Source organism: Chiloscyllium punctatum, chromosome 7, assembly GCF_047496795.1.
Source record: "Chiloscyllium punctatum isolate Juve2018m chromosome 7, sChiPun1.3, whole genome shotgun sequence".
NCBI lineage: Eukaryota > Metazoa > Chordata > Chondrichthyes > Orectolobiformes > Hemiscylliidae > Chiloscyllium > Chiloscyllium punctatum.
Window position 1 is genome coordinate 126,729,867 of NC_092745.1, and position 13,508 is coordinate 126,743,374.

Genomic DNA, 13,508 nt, shown 5'->3' on the forward strand with positions numbered 1-13,508 from the left:
ACATTAACTCTGCATCATTCCACACAGATGTTGCCAGACTTGCTGAGTTTCTCCAGAACTTTATGGAGTTTCATTCCTGAGGGAGGGTCCGAAATGTTAACTCTGATTTCTCTCAACACATGCTGTCTGACCTGCTGAGCTTTTCCAACAATTTCTGCTTTGTTTCTGACTTCCAGTGTTCGCAGTTCTTTTGGTTTTTATTCAGAATTTGGGGCTTCATTTCATTACAGTTTTAAATTCTTGTGTGGGATGTGGGTGGCACAATCAAGACTGATATCTGTTGCTTTGAACTAGTTGGCTTTCAGCATCATTTCAAGGACCAGTTATCTGTGAACCATAATGTCCTGGACAAATGTAGGCCAGATCCAATAAAGATGTTGGATTGCCTTTCCAAAAGTAAGTTCTTATGACAATTGACATTAGCTACATAGTCACCAGTAGAGTACCTTTTAATTCCAGATTTTGATGAACTTAAATTTGACCATCTGCGTATAAGCCCACAATTTTTTTTAGATTTGATTAGATTACAGTGTGGAAACAGGCCCTTCGGCCCAACAAGTCCACACCGACCCGCCGAAGCGCAACCCACCCATACCCCTACATGTACCCCTTACCTCACACTGCAGGCAATTTAGCATGGCCAATTCACCTGACCTGCACATCTTTGGACTGTGGGAGGAAACCGGAGCACCCGGAGGAAACCCACACAGACACGGGGAGAACATGCAAACTCCACATAGTCAGTCGCCTGAGGCGGGAATTGAACCCGGGTCTCAGAAATTCAAGAACAAGAAAAATAAAAACAGAACTTGCTGGAGAAACTCAGCAGCTCTGGCAGCATCTGCAGAGAGAGTAAGCTAGGTTAACATTCCAGGCTCAAAGATTCTGTTTCAGAACTGGTTGCAAAGACATTTCATATCAGTTCTCTCGACAGCTGGTTTGCAACACACTCACACCAAAAGCGTGGGATGAATTCCCGCACTAGCTGAGGTTACCTTGAAGGACTCTCCTTCTCAACTGCTCCCCTAGCCTGAGGCATGATGATCCTCAGGTTAATTTACCACCGGTCATCTCTGTCCAAGGAGAGAGCAGGGCTATGGTAGCTTGACTTTTATCATATCAGACTTAAAACATTAACTCTGTTTTCACTCCGTAGATGCTACCAGTCCTGCTTAGTCTCTCTAGCATTTTCTATTTTTATTTCAGAGCTCCTGCAACTGCATTATTTTGCTTTTATTCCCCGGAACATTAGCCTGGAGCTCTGGATGGTGAGTCGAGTGATATTGTTGCTGCATCACTGACTCCTCTTAATTGGGAAGGTTAAAGGGTTGACAAGAGCACCAGAGAGGAGATGATGAATTTTATTACGTACTGAGAAATTATCATCTGGAATGCATTGCCTGAAGGGACGGTGGATGTAGATTCAGGGGGAACCATCCCTCCTCTCAGTGAAAACTGGTTCTCCTTACTCATTCTGTGACAACCCTTTATAACTTTTAGCAATCACAGCCCATCCAGCCTCTCTGCTTAAGTTGAATTCTGTTGTTGAATATGAAGTCTAAGAAAGCTCTTTGATGTACTGCCTGAGGACACTTGTGTGCAGTGATTTACAGTTGGTCAGGTTCTGATGTTATTGGAATGTTTCATTGAACTGTCTGTGCTGCTCCATATTGTTGGGGCATGTATATATCTACAAGATGTCCTGCAGTGACTTGCAGGATATCTGCTCCTCCCAGAACACGTTCCAAACCTGCGCTGCCACCACAAGAAAGACAAGGGCATCAGACAAAGGGGATTGCCACATTCTATCCTGGACACACACCATCCTGACACTGCTCCTTTATTGTCTAAATGCGAGTCCTTCCCTAATAGCGCCAATGCAGTTTCTGCACTGGATTGTCTGCAGCAGTTTAAGATGCTCACTATCATGGTATTGAGGCCAATTCAGGATGTGCAACAGATGAATCGAATACAGAAGTAGGGAGTGTATACTTTGGTTTTGCAATGGAGTGATAAAATTGCCATAGTCCCAGAAAGTCACAGAGCTGCCCTCTGGTTCTTCATGTTAGCCCCAGTCAGTGCAGGAATTGAACCTATGCTGTTTGATCTCACTCAAAATTGCAAACCATCCATCCAGCTGACTGGCTGGAGGTCAGTTGGATGGGTGTGGTTTGTAATGCAGAGTAACACCAACAGTGTGGGTTCAGTTCCCACATGGGCTGAGGTCACTGTGAAGTGATCTTCTCCTTCTCAACCTCTCCCCTGACCTGGGGTGTGGTGACCCTCAGGATAAGCCAGTCATTCCCCTCTAATGAGAGAGCTGCCGCATCGTCTGTTAGATGACAGCGACTTTTGTGTATTGATGAGACCATATCAGGTTTGTACTGATTTCTTTATTTAAGTAAATGTACGAGAAGCACTTCAGAGAAGATTTACTGGACTAATATTTGGGCTGGATGAAGAATGGCTGGGCATGTTAGGCTTTAATTCACTTAATTTCTTTGGGAAAATCCAAAACTGGCTGTCACTGTTTAAAAATAAGTGGTTACCCATGTATGACAGAGTAAAAGGGAAATTTCTTCACACTGAGGGTCATAAACCTTTGGAACGGTCTTCCTCAAAAGACGGTAGGGTGGCTCAGTGGTTAGCGTGGCTACCTCACAGCACAAGGGACCTAGATTTGATTCTAGCCTTGGGCGACTGTCTGTGTGGAGGAGGCTCATTCTCCCTATGTCTACGTGGGTTTCCTGCAGGTGCTCCAGTTTCCTCCCACAATCTAAAAATGTGCAGGTTAGGTGAATTGGCCATGCTAAATTGTCCATAGTATTCAGGGCTGTGTAGATTAGGTACATTAGCCATGGAAAAAATACAGGGTTATAGGAATAAGATCTAGGTGGGACTCTTTTCGGAGGGTTGATGTGAACTTGTTGGACCATGCTGCAGGGATTCTCTGGCACATAAAGGGTGTGGAAAAAGAGTCATAGAGTCATACAGCATGAAAGCAGACCCTTCGGTCCAACCAGTCCATGCCAACCAAAATCTCAAACTAAACTAGTCCCACCTGCCTGCTCCTGTCCCATATCTCTGCAATGAGTTCCTTTAAGGAAGAGTTGATAAACCAAGGGGTAGACAGTAACATGAAGCTGTCAGATCATCCTTGATCTTATTGAATAGCAGTGCAGGTTTGAGGAATGAAGTTACCTACTCCTGCTCCTAATTCATATGTTGACCATTTATACTGGAGTGTCCAATCACCATCCAGACTTGGAAATATATCACCTTTCTTTCTCTGGCACTGGGTCAAAAACCTGGAAATTCCACCCCCGCCCCACCCCGAGGGATTCGTGGCATCATCCCACAACACATGGACTGCAGCAGTTCAAGAAGGCAGCTCACCACCACCTTCTCAAGGGGCAACTAGGGATGGGCAAGAAATGCTGGGCCCAGCCAGAGACAGACATCGCACAAATGAATGTATAAATAAAAACTGCCCCCAATCCATGAAAGAAGTTTGAAAATGACTGCTGGTTGTCACTGCCAGATAAGAAATCAGCTTACTCAACATGGGAAGCTTTCGGGAGTGTGAAGAAAGGATGTCATTGTATATAGGAATCAAACCTGGCGTTTCTGATCTCTGTATCATGTTGTTGTAATGGTTTCATTAATGCATTGCTTTTAGGAGATATAGACCAGGATAATTCACCTTATCTTCATTTTACACCCCAGCTCATTACAAATACCTGCTTCTTGCGATTAAGACATTTCACAAGTGTGGTCCTCCAGATTTATGGGGATACAATTACATAGTGTCAATGTTGCTAGACTAGTGATCCAAATGTCCAGGCTAGTGTCCAGGGGTTCAAATTCTGAAATGAAAGCTAGTGATATTTCATTTCAATGAATTCAAATCTAGAATGTTAAAATCATGATATCAATGTCAGAACCCATCTGGTTCACTAATGCCCTTTTGAGTTGAAAATTTGCCACCCTATCCTTGGTGTGCTGTGGTTGACTCCTGGTTGCCATCTATATTTCTTCATTTATTCATGTAATGTGGACATCACTGGCTGCACCATTATTTATTGAGAACATGGTGGTGAGCTGCCTTCTTGAATCACTGCAGTGATGGTGTGGACTGGTCTGCAATACTGTTAGGGAGGGAGTTCCAGGATTTTGACCCAGGTTCGGAGTGGAATTTGCATGTGGTGATATTCCCACTTAGCTGCTTCCTTTGTCCTTCCAGATGGTGGTGGTCGTGGCTATGGAAGGTGCTGCCTTAGGAACTTTGGTGAATTTCTGCTGATTGCACAATGTTTGACATCATTCACGAATATTCAAGTACTGAAATAGCTCATGTCTGAATGCAACAAGATGTGGACAATATCTAGGTTGATGTAGTTCAAGCCAATTATAGCTGGACAACAAATGTTGGTCTTGCTAGTAAAGCAAGATAGAGTTAAAATTAATGTTAGGCCATTGTAACCACAGTTCATGATGGGGTTTTGTAAATGATTGACTCCAGTTTGGAACCAAATATGTTGTCACATTTTGGATGAGACATTACATCTTGAGTGGGTGTTAAAGATTCCCAGGCACTAGATCAAAGGACAGCAGGGCAAGTTATCCCTGATGTCTCCGACTATAATTGCCCTCAATCAATGTTGCAGAAACAGATCATCTGGTCATTATCACATTGTCAGTTTGTGGGAGCTTGCTAGGAGGCAATTGGCTGCTCTGCTTCCACCATCAACAGAGAGACTGCACTTCAGAAAGAACTGCATTGGCCGTAAAGTGCCCTGGGGTATCTAGTGGTTGTGAAACATACTATCTAAATGCAAGATTTTTTTTGTCATTTCTATCAACATTTTCCAGCTCCTGGAAGTACGTGGACATTTCACAGCTGCACAACCTTATCCCTACAGTATCCTGTTCTGTGGTTTGCTCCAATAATGGGTCATCCTCTATGGTCTAGGCAAGGTGGGAAAAGAATTTACAGCTAATCAGGTAACACTGAACATCTCTCACAAAGTATGAAATAATCAAGAACCATACACTGCAGGAGAAACTTAGCAGATCTGGCAGAATCTGTAGAGAGTGAAAAAGAGTTAACATCTTGGGTCCAGTCCCCCTCCTCCAGAAGAGTTCTTTAATTCTGCTGTTCTCTCCACAGATATTACCAGACCTGCTGAATTCCTCCAGCATTTTCTGTCTTTATTTCAGAATTTCTCGGTGTTTAAAACCAGCAAAGTATCCTTGGTGATTACTCACTGTTCCAACAAGAATATTATATCAGCTAGGGGAGATGATGGCCTTGTGACATCATCACTAGACAGTAATCTAGAGAGGTAAAAACAATGACTGCAGATGCTGAAAACCAAATACTGGATTAGTGGTGCTGGAAGAGCACAGCAGTTCAGGCAGCATCCAATGAGCAGCGAAATCGACGTTTCGGGCAAAAGCCCTTCATCAGGAATAAAGGCTTATCTCTCCACGCTTCAGGCTCACTGCCTTTATTCCTGATGAAGGGCTTTTGCCCGAAACGTCGATTTCGCTGCTCGTTGGATGCTGCCTGAACTGCTGTGCTCTTCCAGCACCACTAATCCAGTAATCTAGAGAACCCTCCAACTCAGCACCGTCCTGTTGAACTATTCCACCTGTCCATTGTCCTTCCCATCAATCCACTCTAACCTCCGCTCCAACCTATCACCATCACCCTCCACCTGCATCTACCCATCGCCTACCAAGTTACCTTCCCCCTCCTATTTATCTCTCAGCCCCTTCCCCCCCCCCCCACTCCCCCACTCCCCCACTCCCCCCCACTCCCCCACTCCCCCCCACTCCCCCACTCCCCCACTCCCCCCCACTCCCCCACTCCCCCCCACTCCCCCACTCCCCCACTCCCCCACCAACCCACACATTCCTGATGAATTGCTTATGCCCGAAACTTTGATTTCCCTGCTCCTCGGAAGCTACTTGACCTGCTGTGCTTTTCCAGCACTTTTTGATGGTAATCTGGAGACCGAGGTGTTGTTCTGGAGACACAGGTGCTGCAATTCTAATTCTTTTTCTTTAAGAAGCTGGAATTAGCAGTTTAATGATGCAATGATTTGATAAGAACCAGATAGTTCACAATTGTCATTTATTCCCTCCATGTGACTCCAGACCCACAGCAATGTGGTTGACTCTTAACTGCCTTCTGAAATGGCCCAGCAAGCCACTTAGTTGTGTTAACTGTCAGAAAGGACCACAAGCAAATGGAACCAGCTGTTCAGGAACACGGCTTATTGCCACTTCCCCAACGACACCTGACCACAGCTTGTGAATCAATTTTTAGAAACAATGCAGGAAGCTCTCTCAAGTTTTTTTAAAAAATGCTAGCCGAACATTTATTGCCCCCATCCCTGATTGCCCAGAGGGCAATTAAGAGTCAACTAGATTGCTGTGGGTCTGGAGTCACATGTAGGCCAGACCAGGTAATGATGGTCGATTTCCTTCCCTAAAGAATATCAGTGAATCGGATGGGTTTTTTGCTGATTTTTAAAAATTTAACCAGTTCACAGATACTGATTACACACCTCTGGAGCAGGTGGGACTTGAACCCAGTTCTCTCAGTCCAGAGGTAGGGATGCTACTACAACTGCACTACATTCAAGGTTTTTATTGTTAAATTCAAATTCCACCATCTGCTGTGGGGGATTTGAACCCAAAACTTCTGGTTTAACAGTCCAGTGATAATACCACAAGGCTATTACATTCTCGCACAGTGGTTTCAGACATTGACTGAGGAATGAATATTGATCAGAGAAAGCTTTCCTACTCCTCTTCAAAATCAGTGCCATGATATTTCCTTCTCCTGAAAGGACACGTCAGTTCTTGGCTTAACATTGCAATTGTAAGGTTGCTTCTCCAACAGTGCCTCAGCGCTGTGCTCAAGTGGGTCTTGAACCAACGGCTCCTCACTCAAGAGGTGAGTGTGCAACTAGCTGAGTGATGACTGGAACACAGGGAGTTAACTGAGCACACCAGGTCAGTGAGTCCTGTGGTTAATTCCCAGCCTGTCCTAGGTTAGCTGCTTGCAGCTGGAATCTTTTATTGTGATGATCATCAAACTACCAGACTGCTGGCTCGCTAATACTCTTCAAGGAGACAGATCTGATGATGTCCTCACCCAGATTGTCCTGTCTGTGATTCCAGACCCACACCAACGTAGCTGACTTTTGGCGAACCAAACAGACCACTGTGTGATCATCAGAAAATGTCTTACCACTGAGAGCGTTTAGGGATTGTGCAATTCATGCTGGCCACGTCCGTGACATCCACATCCTGTGAACACGAAAAAGGGTCACTGCAAATTTCTCAAGATGTCACATAGAAATGGAAAGTTCCAGGTTTGATGTCTTTGCCAATGCTCAAAAGTGGGCCACTTGACTCAAAATGCAAAAGGATTGGAGAGGTGTCTGAACTAACACACAAAATGAGAAGCATTTTCTCTTTTAATAGGAACACCAGACTTATTTGTATTGAATTCAGCAGGGGAGCATTACCTACTCAGAATATAGTCCTAGAATGTGCATTAATCACATTGGTTTGCCAGTGTAAATTATGGGATGTCTACAGATCTATGTTTGTACATTCACCGCCCTGCAGCACTCCTCTCACTGACACTGTGTGGGTGTGGATTATACCTTTTGAAATTAGGCACTTGTAAAGCATAAAAACAAGATATTAAGTAAATATGTTCCGCTCAACATTTAGATAGAACTCAGTCACAACTGTACAGATAAGTTTGCCAGCAGTGCTCAGAGAAAACATTTGAAGCATCTATCTTTCCAGATTTCACAGGATATATCCTACACGTCTTAGGGTTGTCGTTTATTAATACGTGTTAGGTATTTCACAGGAGAATGTTGATGTGCTCAAGGTACAGGGTCAGACCCATGAGATTCATGCCAGTGAGAGAGAGGTAGAACACTTGAATCTTTACATTCCTGCTTGATTGGGTAAAAATAGAGCAATGGAGACAGCTTGATGTTTTTGGGAGAGCATTTAACAACAGTGATCATTAGTTGGCGTATTGATGTGCTTCTAGATATTTCTAATTACTCTGTTCAGATGTCAGGCATGTCTAACAAAATCTGTAAATAAGATAAAAACAGGAATTGTTGGAGAAACTCAACAGGTCTGGCAGCATCAATGCAGAGAAAGCAGAGTTAACTTTTTGAGTCAAGTGGCCGTCAAGTGATGGTAGCGCAGAAAAGATTATATGTATGCTGAAGACAGCGGTGGGGGGCAGAAAGGAGTGAGTGGAGGCAGAGATGGAACCCAGAGGAAGAGAAAGACAGACAAAGGGATGGACGTTGAGAAAGAAAAGCTGATAATGGAGACCATATGTAGGTAAAAATGGGTTGGCTGTGCTGAAGGTGGTGAGAACAGGGCATGGGGTGTGGGGTAAAAGACATGGACAAAGATGTTCAGGCCCTAAAACTATTGAACTCAATATCGAGTCCTGAAGGCTGTAGGTTCCCCAAGCAGAAAATGAGTTGCTGTTTTTCCAGCTTGTGCTGAGCTTCACTAGGGCAGTGCAGCAGGCCCGAGGCAGCGAATTTGGCCAGGGAACAGGGTGGGGGTATTGAAGTGGTAGGTAACTGGAAGCTTGGGGTCATTTTGTGGCCAGGATGTAAGTGTTTTGCAAAGCAGTAGCCAGTCTGCATTCCCTTTCCCCAATGCAGTGGAGACCACATTGTGAGGAGGATAAATAAGGTACATCGGTGTGCAATTCAAATCTGTGGCTGGTTGGTTTGACCCGCTGTTTGTCGGGTGGACCTGATCCAGAAAAGTGCCTTTCCTTTCCCTCCGTAAGTGGGACTTTTCACAGTTGCTGTGCTTAAAAAAACGCAAAATGAGGAACAGAGGTAACTTATGATGGTTTGTAATCCAAAACAGATTGGCCTGGAGAGGCTGAATGAGGAATTATTTCTGCAGTGATTCCTTTGCTTTTATGGTTAACCACTCTCATGTGTTGTTGGTTTACTGTCTGAGAGCTCAGACAATCTTGAGGTCACTAACCCGGAGGAGGTAAGCCTGCCTTGCCTATTGAGCTTTGTAACAGATTGAGAACATGCAGCACCAGTGTTCCAAACCATTAATCAGCCCGCTGTTAAGGGAACACGCTCGCATTTTTCCCCTGTTTTCCTCTCCCTCCCTTTTGCTGCCAAATTTATCCCACGCTCCCCCCATTCCCTCCCTCTGCTGTAAGTGTTGACTGGTCGTGTCCATGGGTGGTCTCCACTATACTTTCCATATTGCCTGCTCATTCGTTATTTATTTTTGAAGTTGCAGGTTGGTGAGAGGTTGGTGGGGGTGAGAAAGCTGTGTATTGGATATCAGTCTCACCTTAACTTGGCCAGTGCTCACACATGCACACATACATGCACACGCACAGACATGTGAACACGCATGCATGTACAAGCACGCACAAGCACACACAGGAGCATGCATGCACTAGGCACACACGCAACCACACACGTGCAGACACAACCCACACATGAACACAAGCACACATACATGCAGACACACTCGTGCACATTGTCACACACACACAGTTGCACACACGCATGTACACAGTCGCAACACATATACATATGCATTTTTCAATAGGGGCATACGTTTATGCAGGAACAGAATACTGTAAGGTGATTGACCATGATCATATTGAATGCTGGAGCATGCTCATATGGCAGAATGACCTCCTTCTCTCATTCTCTATGCTTACCAGTGAGGAACTGGTTCTGCATTTCAGCTGTCTGCTCCGAAAAAGCTGAGCTGTTGAGATCAGTTGTAGCATCCCTCATCACACCTCTGACTCACCATGGGTGCCCAATCACCTTTGTGCATCTGTCACATGTGTGCAGGTTCTTCACTGGAGGAGTCCCAGGTTAGTGATGTACCTGAACTTGGATCTCCATCACCACAGGACATGGTAATGGGAAATGCACACAGATGACTTTGAGCATCGCAACTTTGGATGTGCCAGCATCATGAACATGATCTTGAGTTACTGGCCAGGTTTCAATGAGTTGCCAAAACACAATGGCAGCGACCACCAAATTGCCACTGCAGCCTCCTTCATTATCCACAGTTGTTGAGATGCAGTCTTATTTCATCTGTTCTGCCATTGATGACTTTTCCAACCATATGTTATCTGGCAACCCCCCTCCACCGCCACACCAAATCTTTCAATCTTGGCCAGTCTTACCAGGAGTAAGGAACTCCCAACATCTTTGCTCAAGGGATTGTTGGAACCTCTTCACCAAGTCAAGAAGGCAAGCCCCAGAGCTATCTGAATAAGTGTGGCACAGAGTGAAGTTCAGTGTCTTGAATGTAATTCTAAGTGAAGGATTTCAGGTGGACATGAAAGATCTCACGGTCCAATTTTGAAGGAGGTACTCCCAGTGCCCTGCCCAGTGTTACGGCCACAACCAGTGCTGATTATCTCCATGTCACCAAGACAATTTCTTCACCATTCAAAGTCAACCTGCTGGGTTTAACCTTCTAACAAACCCTGATATTTAAGTAGGAGAAAGTGAGGACTGCCAGGTGCTGGAGATCAGAGTCAAAAAGTGTGAAGCTGGGAATGCAAAGCAATTCAGGTAGCATTCAAGAAGCAAAGAGTCGAGGTTTCAGGCATAAGCCCTTCATCAGGAATGCCATCAGGACATTCCTGATGAAGAGCTTATGCCCAAAATGTTGACTGTCCTGCGCCTTGGATGCTGCCTGACCTGCTGTGCTTTCCCAGCACCACATGTTTTGACCCTGACATTTAAGTGTCAATCATCATTAACTGGAATACTCTCCATGGCAACGCTTGTACTAATTAGGGTCCACTTGACAACCAATTAACATTTTCCTCACATTTAATATAAATGTTGGTCTTTCCTTTAAAGTGGTATTACGTGTGATTTTTCCTGATCAAAGCAAAAGTAAAACCATACACAAAATTATATGTCACTGATATTTGAAGGCATTATATGGATGCGAGTATTTCTTGTTACTTGCTTTTCTTCTTTTTCTTTCTCCTGCACTTCCCTTTTTCTTTCTTTATTTCATTCCCTTTCTCTTTCTTTTTCTATTCGTTTTCCTCTTTCCCCTCCCCTCCCCTCCCCCCCCCCCCCCCCCCCAATGTTTTTTCTCCTTCACATTTTTTTTCACTGTTTATTTCTCTTTTCAGTCTCCCGGTTGTTCTGTTCTAACGTGCGTTTTGTTAACGCGAATTCGCTGTATCGCGACTGTCAAATTGGGAACATTGTTTCTAAAGCATGAATGTTTAAAACGTGTTTAGGCTGTAATGTAATTACATTGCCAACACTTTAAGTGCTTTTTCTATAACGTGAGGTTGCACAAGAACACAACTGTCATGTTATAAAAGAACTTACTGTGTCATTTTTCTCATTTTCTTCTCTTTCTCCCTTTTACCTTTCTCCCTCTCTTTTGATTTTTCTTTCTTGCTTTTTCTCTCCCTCCTTCTCTCCCTCTCTTACGCTGTCTTTTCTCTTTCCCTACAGTCAGAGTTTGAAGACCTTCCTGGGTTTTGTATTAGTTAAGCAACGTGCTGCTGTGAGCAGACTGGGCAACTGACATTGCCCTGAACAGAAAATACTTAAACAAGGTGTTTATTATTTGCTTGCTCTGTTTGTTGTAAAGGAACAAAAGATGACAATAAATTAAACGACCTGAGCAATCTGCTCTCCTTTTGTGTATGAGGTAACCAGTTCTATTCACTCTTTACTGCTTGTTCTTAGTGCGTAGGGAACGGGTGCACGTTAGATTTCATTTCTGAACAAACACTGAAGCAGCAAGATGTTTGAATTATGTGCTCTCAGTACAAGGTATAATATTGGCTACCTCAGTAATGGGGTATAATTGTTTAGAGTTATGTTTATTCGGAAAAGGTCGGTTATTCACATTCATTCCTGGCTCATGACTAACAACACTTCGCCTCACCAGCCTTGTTACTGCCGATGGAATTGCTGTCAGAATGAAGGATAATTAATGACTCGACATGAAACTGCTGTCTGAAAGTCGAATTGCATCTTATTACTCTGGGCATTTCGTACGAAACTGCTTAAAAAGAAAATCCAAAGGGAATACTGAAAGTGGCGATCACATTGCATAAATGTTTTTCAAAGCTGGGTTTTAGTTCAGGCCTCTTGATGCTTTGGTACCTGTTTCGAACAGTTCCCATTGTATCCCAGAATTATCTGGAGAAAGATGTTGGTCATTCATCTTTGTGGTGAAGATTTGAGGAGTTATCAAATTAGTTCTCTTCTTTTTCGATAGTTCTGCAACATTTTTCTTTTTAAGTGCACACATATTGGATACAGATAAAATATAAAGTATATTTAACTTTGCTGATGTAAAATGTGTTTGGGACTGTCAGGGTATATGACGTTGACATCCATGTCAATAAAACGTCAGAGAATCACAGAAGACCCATGTGGGGGCAGTGTCCTTGTGTATATTTAAGGCTGAGATTGATAGATTCTTGATCAGTCAGGGAATCGAGTCGCGGAAAGGGCAGGAAAGTGGACACGACGAATGTTGGATCAGCCACGACCCTATTGAATGGCAGAGCAGGCTCAAAGGGCTGAATGGCCTATTCCTGTTTCTATTTCCTATGCTCTTAAAATGCATGTAATTTGACTCCACAAGCTTTCGACACAAAGAGGAACCAAATGTAAAACAGATCCGATCTTGGATGAAAACTGCTGGAACTTTTAAAATTTATTTTTAAATTACTTTTAAATTTGTTCATGGGAAGAAATGCCGGCATTTATTACTCATTTCCAATCGGCCTTCAGAAGGTGGTGGTGACGAGCTGCTTTCTTAAACTATTGCCGTCCTTGGGGTATAAGGATACCCACAGTGTTGCTAGGGAGGGAACGCCAGGAATGTGACCGAGTGATGGTAAAGGAACAGCAATTATATGAACAGGGGGAGGCAATGGCTGAGTGGTATTACTGCTCGACCTATTAATCCAGGGATCCCAGTAATGATTTGGAGGAACTGGGTTCAAATCCTGCCATGTAATTTAGATTCAATTTTAAAAATCAGGAAATAAGAGTCTGACGATAAACATTGTCAATTGTCAGAAAAAACTGCTTGGTTCACTACCGTCTTTCAGGGAAGGAAATCTGCTGACCTTACCTTATGGGTGGTATGGTAGCTCAGTGGTTAGCACCACTGCCTCACGGCACCAAAGGCCCAGGTTCAATTCCCGCCACAGGCAACTGTCTGTGGGGAGTTTGCACATTCTCCCCGTGTCTGTGTGGGTTTCCTCCGGGTGCTCCGGTTTCCTCCCACAGTCCAAAGATGTGCAGGTCAGGTTAATTGGCCTGGCTAAATTGCCTGTAGTGTTAGGTGAAGGGGTAAATGTAGGGGAATGGGTCTGGGTGGGTTGCTCTTCGGAGGGTCAGTGTGGACTTGTTGGGCCGAAGAGCCTATTTCCACAT

The 13,508-nt window shown here is 44.1% G+C and overlaps 1 protein-coding gene across 5 annotated transcripts in view; it reads left to right on the top strand.

The window, feature by feature from the left end:
- The window catches only part of adgrl2a (adhesion G protein-coupled receptor L2a), a 797,903-nt gene that overhangs the window by 230,008 nt on the left and 554,387 nt on the right, over positions 1–13,508 (top strand). The gene's annotated exons all lie outside the window — the stretch shown is intronic.